A 13,670-nucleotide genomic window follows, 5' to 3' on the forward strand; every position below is an offset into this window, starting at 1 on the left:
TTGCCCTTGATCACATCCAAATAGATGAGATTCTGCTGCTTGGTCGAGAATAGATCATTGCCTCTAATGTTGGCACGAGGATTCACATAAGGATTGATCTTCCTTCGAGAGATAAACTCAGCCAGTGGGATCTCATCCATGCCCATGGTGGGCTCCTTCTGCTTGGTGGCGGTGGTCTTGGTCCTGCGTTGGGGGGCATTGGAGCCCTCTGGAGCTTCATCTTGGTTGCCCAGACGCTTGGAACCCGTGTCACGGCTGGGATTGGAACAACGAGCGGGTGCACCGGAGCCACCACCTAAGACACAAAACACAAACACACACGAAAATCGAGAAGGATCAATGCAAAGACCACAGCAAAACAGGTGAAACAAGTAGAATTAGCACGTGATAATTGCCACATGAGGGATTTGAGGCAACGGTAGTACCGCAGTGCTGCGCGGTACTAAATTTTTAGTGCTGCTCCTAGTCACGGTAGTACCGCGCCAGGGAGGCACGGTAGTACCGTGTCTTGGAGCGGCAGTAAAATTTTAGTGCCGTACCTCACGCGGTAGTACCGCTCCTGAGGAGCGGTAGTACCGCACCGGAGATGCGGTAGTACCGCATGGTTGCAAATCCGAAACCACAACATAGATCTGAGCACAACCGTGACATCAACGCGGTACTATGGTCGATCAAATCCACCACGGGGCAACATAGCAAGTACCATCTCTACGCATTACTACTCTCCTACATCCTACTCTTGCAAAGATTTAGCCTAAACTCTCAAGAACAACATGCATCTCCCCAAAACCTAGAAGCAAAAGAACAAACCAAAGAGAGAGGGATTTGGGGAGAGACCTTGTTCCATGGCAAGAGGAAGTGGTGGGGAACGATTCCACCGGTCGGAATCCGAGGAGAGCGGCCAGAGACGGAGATCCGGCGAGGGCCTCCGGCGCCGTTCTTGGGCAGGAGAGAGAGAGGCGGCGTGGGGGAGGAAGAGTGAATGGGTATGGGGGAGTTGGAACTTCCCCTGCCCGCTCATAACCCCCACGCGCTCGCTTCAATGCGGTAGTACCGCATGTCATTGCGGTAGTACCGCGCCGTGGGCGGTAGTACGGCTCTACCAGCGGTAGTAAAAAATTACTGCCGTGCTGGTTGCGGTAGTACCGTGGTTGGCCACGGTAGTACCGTGATCCCAAGAAAATGTAATTTCAAAAAGAGAAGAAAGGGGCCTTGGTAAGCAACCTTCAAGCGAACGAACACACCAACGAGCTAACAAACGAGACACCACAAGCGCAAGCTCGGCACGAAGAAAGAAAGGCAAGAGACAACAAGGACCAAACACGAGACACAACCTCTCCAAGGAGAGGGCGGTGGCCGGAGCCACCTATGTTTGAGTCTATTGGTATGGCACCGCGAAGAATTATCCTTGGGCCCATGACCAAAACTCGTCTTTGAAGCACAAGTACCATCAACAATGGCTAATGTGAAAGAGTTGATCAATTTATGCATAATGGGGGGGAGGAAGAGTTCATTGAGAGAACAGTACTCCCCCTATGTCCATGCCTACACCTAAACAAGATAACAAGTTGAGTATGGTGAGGTGTGCAAGGGTTCAAGCAACATTGCTCGAATCAATGATATTTAGCTCATGCCTTAACTCACGAAATCTTGCTTCATCCAAGGGCTTCGTGAAAATATCTGCAAGGTTATCATGAGTGTTGACATAGTTGAGCTCGATCTCCCCTCGCCTAATGTGATCCCGGATGAAGTGATACCGAATCTCAATATTCTTCGTCTTGAAGTGTTGCACCGGGTTGAGAGAAATCTTGATGGCGCTTTCATTGTCACACCAAAGAGGCACTTTGTCACAAATGACACCGTAATCCTTTAAAGTTTGCCTCATCCATAGGAGTTGTGCACAACAACTACCAGCCGCCACATACTCCGCTTCGGTGGACGAGAGAGACACACAACTTTGCTTCTTAGAAGACCAACTTACCAAAGAGCAACCAAGGAATTGGCACCCTCCGAAAGTGGACTTCCTATCCACTTTGTCTCCCGCCCAATCTGAGTCCGAATAACCTACAAGCTTGAAGTTTGCTCCTCTTGGGTACCATAGGCCAAAGTTTGGGGTATGAGCCAAATATCGAAAGATTCGCTTGACCGCCACAAAGTGGCTTTCCTTAGGTGTGGCTTGAAACCATGCACAAATTCCCACACTCAACATGATATCCGATCTAGATGCACAAAGGTAAAGCAAGGAGCCAATCATGGAGCGATATACCTTTTGATCCACCGCTTTACAATTGGGATCAATGTCAAGTTGGCACTTGGTGGGCATTGGAGTGGAAGCCGGCTTGACATCACTTAGCTTGAATCTCTTTAGCATGTCTTGAGTGTATTTGGCTTGGTTGATGAAGGTTCGTTCTCTTCTTTGCTTCACTTCGAACCCGAGAAAGAACTTCAACTCTCCCATGGAAGACATCTTGAACTTTGAGGTCATGAGAGCGGCAAATTCCTCATTGAAAGCTTTGTTAGGGGAACCAAAGATAATATCATCAACATATAGTTGGCACACAAACAACTCCCCTTTGACCTTCTTAGTAAAAAGAGTGGGGTCGATTTGCCCAACTTCAAATCCACGGTCTTGCAATAACTCGGAAGGTGGTCATACCACGCACGTGGGGCTTGTTTAAGGCCATAGAGTGCCTTATCGAGTTGATACACATGATCGGGGAAGTAGGGATCCTCGAACCCAGGGGGTTGCTTGACATGTACCAACTCATTAATAGGACCATTAAGAAAAGCACTCTTCACATCCATTTGTTGCAACTTAAAGTTGTGATGAGAAGCATAAGCAATCAACAAACGAATGGATTCAAGGCGAGCAATGGGAGCAAAGGTTTCACCGTAGTCGATACCCTTGACTTGGGAGTAGCCTTGTGCTACCAATCTTGCCTTGTTGCGAACGATGGTCCCATGAGCATCTTGCTTGTTCTTGAATATCCACTTGGTTCCGATGACATTGTGGTTCCCCGTTGGCCTTAGCACCAATATCCACACCTTGTTGTATTCGAAGTTGTTGAGTTCTTCATGCATGGCATTAAGCCAATCCGGATCTTCGAGCGCCTCATAGACCTTTTGGGGTTCTACATAAGAGACAAACGTGTGATGTTCACAATAGTTTGCCAATTGTCTACGAGTGCTTACCCCCTTTTGAATGCTTCCAAGCACATTCTTCATGAGATGACCCTTGGTGGAGAGCTTGGAAGCAATCTTGGCGGCACGACACTCCAATTCCTCCTCGGGGGTGAGTCGAGGAGCGGTCACTTGATCATCTTGAGCGCCGTCTTGGGCTTGTTCTTGATCTTGAACTTGCTCGGAGGAGAGAACTTGACCTTGGGCATCATTCGGTGTTTCAACACCGTCTTGAGCTTGTTCTTGCCCTTGGTCTTGTTCATGAGGTTGAGGGCCTTCACTTTGTTCTTCGGAAGCGTGTGGGCCTTGGGTTGGTGATGGCTCCACTTGAGTGGAGCATTGTCCTTCTCCTTCGGCCACAAGGGGTTCCTCAATGGGTAGGATAAAACCAACTCCCATTCTTCTTATGGCTTGAGGAGGAATTTCATCACCTACATCACAAGTGCCACTTTGCTCCACTTGGAAGTCATTATTCTCATCAAACTCCATGTTACACGTCCCCTCAATAAGTCCCGTGGACTTATTGAGGACACGGTAAGCATGAGAGTTTGTAGCATAACCAACAAATATGCCCTCATAAGCTCTAGCCTCAAATTTAGACAAACGAACACCTTTCTTGAGAATGAAACACTTACACCCGAACACCCGAAAGTACTTGAGGTTGGGCTTGTTACCGGTGAGTATCTCATAAGGAGTCTTGTTCAAGCCCTTGTGGAGGTAGAGCCGATTGGATGCATGACAAGCGGTGTTGATGGCTTCGGCCGAAAAGTTGTATGGAGACTTGAACTCCGCCATCATGGTCCTTGCCGCATCCATCAACGTTCGGTTCTTCCTCTCCGCTACACCATTTTGTTGAGGGGTGTATGGTGCGGAATATTGATGCTTGATCCCCTCATCACTAAGAAACTCATCCAAGGTGTAGTTCTTGAACTCGGTGCCGTTGTCACTTCTTATTGTCAAGATCTTTGCATTGTGTTGACGTTGGGCTTCATTTGCAAAGTCAATGACGGTTTGTTGGGTCTCGCTCTTCCTCTTGAAGAAATATACCCAAGGGTATCTTGAATAGTCATCCACAATCACCAAGCAATACTTTCTACCTCCAAGACTATCAAAGGATGGAGGCCGAAAGAGATCCAAATGAAGGAGCTCCAAAGGCCTCTTCGAGTAGATGATAGTCGTGGGAGGGTGAGTCTTTTCATGTAGCTTTCCTTCGATACAAGCACTGCAAGCACGATCTTTAGCAAAACTAACATTTGTTAGTCCACGAATATGGTCCCCCTTGAGAAGATTTTGCAAAGATCTCATATTGACATGGGCTAGACGGCGATGCCAAAGCCATCCCACGTCAACTTTAGCCATTAGGCATGTCGCGGTCTTAGTGGGTCGCTCCGAAAAGTTAATCACATAGAGACCGTTCTCGACATGCCCAACAAAGGCTACTTTAAGAGTCTTGCTCCACAAGAGGGACACGGTATCAATATCAAAGAAAGTGGCAAAGCCCATGAGTGCAAGTTGACGAACGGAAAGTAAATTGTATGCAAGGGACTCAATAAGCATGACATTCTCGATCATGAGATCATGAGAAATGACAACCTTGCCAAGCCCCAATACCTTAGAGGACGAGGCATCACCCCACTCGACATTGGTGGGCATAGATGGAATCTTGTGAACGTCCACCACCAAGTCCTTGCTTCCGGTCATATGATTAGTGGCTCCACTATCGAGCAACCATGATCCCCCACCGGAAGCAAACACCTACAAGAGATCAATGCTTGGTTTTAGGTACCCATTTTGTAATGGGTCCTTTGATGTTAGTGACAAGGGTCTTAGGAACCCAAATAGATCATTCAATGTACTCATAAGGAGAACCAACAAATTTGGCATAAACGTGCCCATCACTAGCACGACACAACACATAGGAAGGGTTAAAGTCACCGGCTTTGTTGGAAGGGGTGACATTGCTTTTCTTGGCACCACCACCCTTCACATAGTTTTTCTTCTCCTTGGAAGCACCCTCTCCCTCCTTCACAAAGGTTTGCTTGAGAGGGGGAGGTCGTTTGGTCTTGTCATTCTTCTTCTTGTTCTTGGGCATGGGTGCGAACCCAATCCCTTCCTTGGCCACAACTTCCTTTTGATTGCTCAAGGTCGTTGAGGTTCTTCTCACCTTGTATGCACGACACAAGGCTTTTCTCAAGTTGCTCCTTCAACTTAGCATTCTCCTCAACAAGATGCACATGCTCACAACAAGGGTTAGTAGCATTTGCATTATCAATTAACACCATATGAGGAAAGGTAGCTTTCTCCTTGGTTAGCTTTACTTGAAGTTGGTCATGAGACTCTTTGAGATTAGCATGAATACCCTTCAAGGCCTTGTGAGCCTTGTCAAGTATATCAAACTCCTCCTTGAGTCTAGCAAGATCAACCCCAAGTTTGGCCTTCTCGGAGGTTAGCACACGAGAGACAACAAGAGCATGATCAAGATCTTTCTTTAATTTAGCATGATCATCGTTGTGTGACTCCTCAAGAGCCAAACGAAGACCACGTTCTTCCTCAAGAGCATTGTAAAGATTCTAAATCTCATTGGCATAGTCACGACTATGCCCCTCCATCTTAGAGATGGTATCTTCGTGAGCCTCGATCATGTCATTGGCTTCACCAAGTTGTTCCAAGAGAGCAACGAAGTGCTTCTTGGATTTACCCTTGAGTTTACTCATAAAAGACTCAAACTCATTTTCCTCCACATTAGAGCCCTCATGTTCATTAATGCAATCCGTCAAAGAAGGATTATTAATGATGGTAGTTTTGATGTTGGGGGTTACCTTGTTGGTGGCTTTAGCCATGAGGCACTTGGCGGTGATGCTCTCATTGGGTGAGTCGAAGAGAGACACCCGTGGAGTTGTCGCAATGGCAACGGAGGGCATGGCAACTGACTCACCATCTTCATCATCATCATCATCATCCTCATTATATTCTTTGTACCACCAACGCCTTGGGAGGAGTCTTCTTGGTGAAGTTGCTCTTGTTGGGGAAAGACTTGGCCTTGTATTTTCGGATGAGCTTGCCACCATTGTCCTCCCTCTTCTCGTAAGGACATTCCGCAACAAAATGGCTCACATTGCCACAATTATAGCAAGTCCTCACTCGTTGCTTAACCTTCGCGCCACTTGAGTTGCTCTTGTTGAAGTTGGGCCTTGTGTTCTTCTTGCTCCAAAATTGCCTTGAAGCAAGAGCCATGTGTTCATGATAGGCATACTTTGTATCTTCGGGGTTGCTTTCCTCTTCTTCCTCTTCTTATTCTTCTTCAACACTAACCTTGGCCTTCAATGCAAGGTTGGGCTTCTTTGCCCTTTGAGAGCGTAGCACCGCATTGTCGGCGGTCTTGTCCAAGATGCTCATAGCCGCAAACTCATCCAACACTTCACTTGAGGACAAGGTGTGGAAGTCCGACCTTTGACGAATGACGGAGGACATGGCCTTGTGGTAAGGCATCATTTCCTTGAGAAATTTGCGCTTGATCCAATTGTCATCCGTGTCCTTGCTCCCATGATCTCGGAGTGAGACAGCGAGTTTGGTTACTCTCCGATAAAGCTCACGAGGTTCTTCATCTTCTTTCATTGCAAACTCATCGGCTTCATATTGCACCACTTCATAGTTGGAGCGTTGAATGCTTGCGCTTCCCCGGTAGAGGGAGACAACACAATGCCATGCATCTTTGGCCATGGCGAAGGGCCGAAGATGAGGGAGATCTTCGGGTGGAATTGCATCTTGGATGATGAAGAGAGCATTCTCATTGAATTGATTATCCGCGGCTTCTCTAGGGGTGAAGTTGCTTCGGTCATGCGGATAGAAACCTTCTTCAATGATTCTCCAAAGATTAGTATTCAAATGATTTAAATGACGCTTAAAGCGATAAACCCAAGAATCAAAGTCCTCATTTTTCACAATCTTAGGGGGAGGACCGACATGATTCAAATGAGTAGACGGAATCGGTCCACCATAAACAAGTGGAGGTTCCACGTGGGCAAAGATGTCGGTGACATTCTTACCACTAGAAGAAGGAGCTTTTTCACTAGTAGCTTCCCCCTTATCGGAGTTAGCATCCGTCACCTTTTTAGTGGGATTACCCACTTTCAACGGTGCGGTGGATAGTTTAAGCTCTTCAATGAATTTATTAAACATGCTTTCAACCTCGGTCGTCATGGAGGTTTTCAATGTGTCCAAAGCCACATTGAATTCCTCACGAGAGACCGCGGGTCCCCCATCGCCCGTAAACGAGACCGGATTCGCACCGGAGTGCTCCTCCACACTGTCTACGGTGTCAACCATACTCTTCGGACGGCAAAGTCCTTAATAAAGAGACGAGGCTCTGATACCAATTGAAAGGATCGATATAGTTGACTAGAGGGGGGGGGGGTGAATAGGCAACTAACAATTTTTAGCTTTTCTTTACCAAATTAAACTTTGCATCAAAGTAGGTTATCTAGATATGCAACTAGGTGAGCAACCTATATGATGCGACAACAACAAGCACACAAGCAAGCAAGGGATATAACACAAATAAGCTTGCACAAGTAAGGCACGAGATAACCAAGAGTGGAGCCGGTGAAGACGAGGATGTGTTACCGAAGTTCCTTCCTTTTGAGGGGAACTACGTCTCCGTTGGAGCGGTGTGGAGGCACAATGCTCCCCAAGAAGCCACTAGGGCCACCGTATTCTCCTCACGCCCTCACACAATGCGAGATGCCGTGATTCCACTATTGGTGCCCTTGGAGGCGGCTACCGGACCTTTACAAACAAGGTTGGGGCAATCTCCACAACTTAATTGGAGGCTCCCAACGACACCACGAAGCTTCACCACAATGGACTATGGCTCCGCGGTGACCTCAACCGTCTAGGGTGCTCAAACACCCAAGAGTAACAAGATCCGCAAGGGATTAGTGGGGGGAATCAAAAATCTCTTGGTGGAAGTGTAGATCGGAGCCTTCTCAACCAATCCCTAAAAAATCAACAAGTTTGATTGGCTAGGGAGAGAGATCGGGCGAAAATGGAGCTAGGAGCAACAATGGAGCTTAGGGTTGGAAGAGGTAGTCCACACGGAGAAGAAGACACCCCTTATATAGTGGAGAGACAAATCCAACCGTTATCCACTTAACCAGCCCGCGACCTGCGGTACTACCGCACCAAACAAGCGGTACTACCGCAGAGGCTCACGGTACTACCGTGGCGACCCGCGGTACTACCGCAGCAACGGCAGGAGCTAGCCCAGGCCTGTAGCACAGAAGCTGAGAGCGGTACTGCCGCTGGCGCGGTACTACCGCTCTCCCTTGCGGTACTACCGCAAGGCAGGATTGGACTAGCTTGGGAAGGGCGCGGACAAATAAAAATATATCCGTGCCAACTTCCGCTGAGTTTCAAACAATGCAAAAATCCGACACGGTACTACCACACTTGGCACGCGGTACTACCTGTGACGCCCGGATAATTAAGCTACAGTAATCCCCTGCTAATGATGCCAAGTCATCATATTACGGTTGCTAATCCTCGCTTGATCCAAATCTTAGTTCAAACTCAAATTCAAATTAAAGCCCAGGATTCAAATTTCTCAAACGTAAAATAAAATGTTCAAAGTGTGGCCAATATTCCATATCTAATTATGGTGGTGGCCCAACACTTTTGTAAAGTATTTTAATGCTCTTTTGTGAATATAACATTGGCTAAAAATTATTATTAAATGCTTTTCGAATTATAAAAATACTAGACTATTTTATTTGAACCTCAAACTAAATGTGGCAGTGGTATAATTAGTAAAACCAATTTAGGTGTTGTTCCTATATTTTATAAAGCTAATTGCTATTCAAAAACAAAAGAAAACTAAAACTGTAATTGATAAAATAAAATAAAAGGGGAAAGGCCCCTCTCCTCCCCCTGGGCCACTTGGCCCAGTTGGCCGGCTGAACCGGCAGCCCACCTCCACCCCTCCTGCTACCTCGCTACAGTGAAGGCAGAGGGCGTGGAGGCCATCCGCCGGCCGACCGTCGCCGTGGAGGCCATCCGCGACCTCCCGCTCGCCTATATCTCCCTCCCTCTCCAACCCTAGGACGCCCCTCTACTTTCCCCTTCCCCTCACTCGCCCCCATCCCTCTCTGGCCTTGCTCCCCCCAGATCCCCTTCTCTGCCCGCTCACCGAAAGGCCTCACCGCTGTAACCGACGCGGCCACCATCGTCCTCCCGCCATTCCAAGGAGTCCGGTGGCCTCCCTACGCTCACCCTCATCGACCTCGCCTTTGGATCGAGCCGCTGGAGCACCAACGACGTCGCCTCGGCCTCTTCTTCCTCGGCGTCGTCCGCCACTGCCGCCTTCGATTCGGTCAGCTCCGGCTCCGGCTAGCCGTCCCCGAGCCCACTGTGCACCCCTACGGGATCACTGTGAGCCCCGCTCCTCCTTCCCCCTCTCTCCCCTGCCGCCCGTAGCCCGATCCCCACGTCGCACCACCATTACCGGAGCTCAGCTCCGCCGCCGTGCTCCCTGTCGTCGCTGCCGTCGTGGTCGTGGCCACCTAAGCACAGGAACGTGCTCATGCCACTCCTTTGGTGCGGCCAAAGCCGTTCATTCGCCCGCACACGCGTCGTAGCACCGTCCCCGTCGACACCCAACTCCGGCCGCCGCCTCTGCTAGATGCCGTCGTCGTTGTACGCAACCTGCGCCGCCGCTGCTTGCTTCGTTAGATGCACGCCGTTGGGCCTGTTCGTCCGTCGTCCGTTTGGTCGCCGGAGATGCCCGTTCGATCCTCCCGCGCCGCCCGTGACGAACGCGCCTGCCACTCCCGCGCTCACCTCCTGCGCTGCTGCAGCCCGCCGCCACTTGCTGCCGTTGCCCTGCACTGCTGCCACTACGCCGCTGCCGCCCTCGTCGTAGCCGCCCGGCCATGCCCGCCGTCGCTAGCCGGCGCCGTCCGCGCGCGCGACGCCGCACCCGGCGCTGCTCGCTGCTCCCCGCGCTGATGCTTTGCTTGCTGTCGCACTCGCGCTGCTTCTTTCCTTGTCAGCGCTGCTCTACCTATACTACTGCTAGTACTGTAGCAGCGCTAGCTAGCCTTTTAATTTCTACATCAAGTAACCCCCTGGACTGCCCCTAAACTGCGGCTAAACAACTACTAACAGGGCAAAAGAAAATATGAGTAGAAAGTATACTTGACAAACTCCATTTTATCCCACTGGACCAAACCCTTTTGATGCATAGATTAAATCCTATGAAAATCGCAAAAGGCTATGTTCTGTTAACAGAAAAACTGAAAACAGCTTTATTTCCGTAGCTACTTTAGAGCTGTTGATGATCAAGCTAATGAACCCTAACATGGATGTAATTGGTACTAACATGTAGATCACAGCAAAATGCTTAAAATTGATATAAGGCACAAAATCATAGGAGGTAGAGATCCATAGTTGTAGCCTTTTGAAAATAGCCAAGTGATGTTTAAAACTGTCAAATTCTTAGACTTAGCAAAATTTCAGGGATTTTCAGAATATTGCTAAAACTTTGATAAATCATAGAAAATAATCCGCAACTCGGATAAAAAAGTTTTATACATGAAAGTTGCTCAGAACGACGAGACGAATCCGAATACGCGGTCCCTTCGTATGTCGCATGCCCCTAGCATAGCGAACATGCAACCTTTCCACTCCGTTTCATTTGTCCGAAAATGCCAGACTTCGGGAAAACTTTCCCGGATGCTAACCCCTTCGCCGATATCGTGTAGTACCGCGTTAGGACACATCTAGCGCCGCGTTTCGTCATGTCATGCATAGTATTGCATCTGTGTGCCTTATATTTACTGTTTCTTCCCCCTCTTCTTCTCTCTGATGCTGCCCCAATGATCGACTACGTCGACGACGACCCTTCTTCCCTTTCAGCGGAGCTTCCAGGCAAGCCCCCCCTTTGATCATCCCGATATCGCACATTCCATTCTCTCATGCTTGTATTAGATTTTGCTACTGTTATTGATTGCTCCTATTCTGATGCATAGCCTGCTTTTGTAACCTGCTCATTGTACCTTACCTGCTTATCCTAACCTGCTTAGTATAGGTTGGTTAGAGATCCATCAGTGACCCCCACCTTGTCCTTGTTGCCCCTGCTTCATCATTGATGACTCGATCAACGTGATCGACGACCAGAGCCCGACACCTCGCATCACATCACGCCCCTTTAGTTGCTCGACTCTGCAGAGCTACTATCGAGTGCCGAGGGTGATCCCTCATAACGCACTCCTGATGATAATTCTGTAGTGTAGCTATTCAGTTGTGGTCATCGAGGGTGATTTCCTCCTTAAGCACTTCCGATACGGCTCTGTCGTGCAACATCTCAAGTGTGAACCTCAAGGGTGGTTCCTCTTACGTTCACCTTGATGATTACATCGAGTGGAATCCACTGGGGGTGATTCCTTGGGTTTTCCCCTTGATGTCTGGACACACGGTTACCTTGACTTTACTTGAGACCTTTGGGAAAGTCGGGCGGGCCCGGAGAGCACCCGCAAGATAGTTACGAGGCACGGCCGGGCCGGCAGGCCGCCCCCGAGTGGGCTGGGCTAGCCCTTGCCGTATTTCCTCGAGACGGGGCGACGGGGTCACATTAACGTGAGTCTCTGCTCGTCTCCGCAAACTAATAATACACTATGGTTTGGGTATTTGTTCTGAATTGGCCTTTGGCCTTTACGCACCAACCACCACGCGAGAATAGTTATGGGCCTCAACGTCGCAGTATCAGCCGAAGCTTTGTCAGACGTCCAGTTCAGCATTGCGGCACGGCTGGGCCGGCACCATCCTGTAGTGGTGGAGCCTGGACCCGCCCTACACGTAACGACCCGGAGTGCAACGGGCGATGTGCCCAGACCCCGAAGTGCTTAGGATGTAGACCGGGGGGACCTCTCCACTGGCCTAGGTAGGGTTACGACGTGTTGATCTTCCGAGGCCGGGCATTGACCCAGAAAAGTGTGTCCGGTCAGAGTAATCAAGCGTGTTGGAAAACGTGGTGCACCCCTGCAGGGAAGATTATCTATTAATAGCCGTGTCCACGGTAACGGACGTTCGGACTTATATTTACAACTACAAATGGATACTTTGGATATGTGGCTCCGGGATTGCTTTCTCGCAGGGAGTCGAGGAAGGATCTTTGGGCATTAATGTTACAACATGCTTGTTAATTAAACTGCTATTCTTTACTCTTCTACATGCTGCAAGATGCTTCGAGCGGCTTGAAGATGCTAGTCTCCGATAGGCTAGGCCTTCCCCTCTATTCTCGCATTCTGCAGTTCAGTCCACAGATACAGCCCTTCCATTTGATACCAATGCATACTTAGTATAGATCTGATGCTTGCGAGTACTTTGGATGAGTACTCACGGTTGCTTTGCTACCCCTTTTCCCCTTTCTTCCTTATTTCCGGTTGTTGCAACCAGATGGTGGATCCTTGGAGCCAGATGCCACCGCCGATGGATACTACTACATGGAGGCCGCCGAAGATCAGGAGTAGTTAGGAGGTCCCAGGCAGGAGGCCTTGCCTATTCGATCGTTGCTTCTTTTGTGCTTGCCTTCTTAAGGCAGTCTTGTCTAACTTATGTCTGTACTCAGATATTGTTGCTTCCCTGACTCTTGTGTATCGAGCTTGTATTCGAGCCCTCGGGGCCCCTGGCTTGTAATATGAAGCTTGTATTATTTTACTTGTGTCTAGAGTTGTGTTGTGATATCTTCCCATGAGTCCCTGATCTTGATCGTACACATTTGCGTGTATGATTAGTGTACGGTTGAATCGGGGGCGTCACACTACCGCGCAGGGAGCGGATGTAAAAAAAATTACATCCGTCCCTACTTTCGCTCATGTTGCTGTGCCAGACCAGGACTCACGGTACTACCGCGCGCATGGGGCGGTACTACCGCGTAGGGCGCGGATGTAAAAAATTACATCCACCCCTGCAGCCGCACGAGCAGTTGAGCCTGACCGGAGGCCACGGTACTACCCCTCCTGAGGAGGGGTACTACCGTGAGCACCTGCGGTACTACCGCTCCCAAGAGCAGCTACCGCATGCCCTCAGAACAACAACACTAGGAATTCTTCTTTTTGCATAATCATGAAGAAACGGATGATGCTCCAAAGTGCTAAGGGAAAGGCGGTGCAAAAGAAGTAAACGTGTACGTGATGATTCCACCCAAGCCTTTTCAAAGCGGACCCCCTCTTAATAGTACGGCCTTCCTATGACTCAAATCCATCGAAAAGAAACGTAGAGAAACGCCGTCTTCAAAAGTCTTCGAGGGGCACCAAACCGTCTTGTGCCTAGTGATGAAAAGTCTGAAATACTAAGGCACACGATTAGTTCGCAAAAGCATTTTCATCAATCACCAAAACACCTTAGGGATAAATATGCCCTTACAAACGGTTTATCTATGCCGGACCGCTGAGCTGGCGGTGCTGTTGTGACGGACTGCTGGGCTGTAGGAGCAG

The 13,670-nt window shown here is 49.1% G+C and overlaps 1 long non-coding RNA gene across 1 annotated transcript; it reads left to right on the forward strand.

Moving 5' to 3' along the window:
• The first annotated feature begins 9,206 nt into the window (after positions 1-9,206).
• On the forward strand, positions 9,207-12,917 carry LOC141041687 (uncharacterized). The gene is made up of 2 exons (XR_012202751.1): positions 9,207-9,606; positions 12,631-12,917. It is a non-coding gene; the product is annotated as an uncharacterized lncRNA (long non-coding RNA).
• Positions 12,918-13,670: the final 753 nt, after the last annotated feature.

Source organism: Aegilops tauschii, chromosome 2 (genome assembly GCF_002575655.3).
Source record: "Aegilops tauschii subsp. strangulata cultivar AL8/78 chromosome 2, Aet v6.0, whole genome shotgun sequence".
NCBI lineage: Eukaryota > Viridiplantae > Streptophyta > Magnoliopsida > Poales > Poaceae > Aegilops > Aegilops tauschii.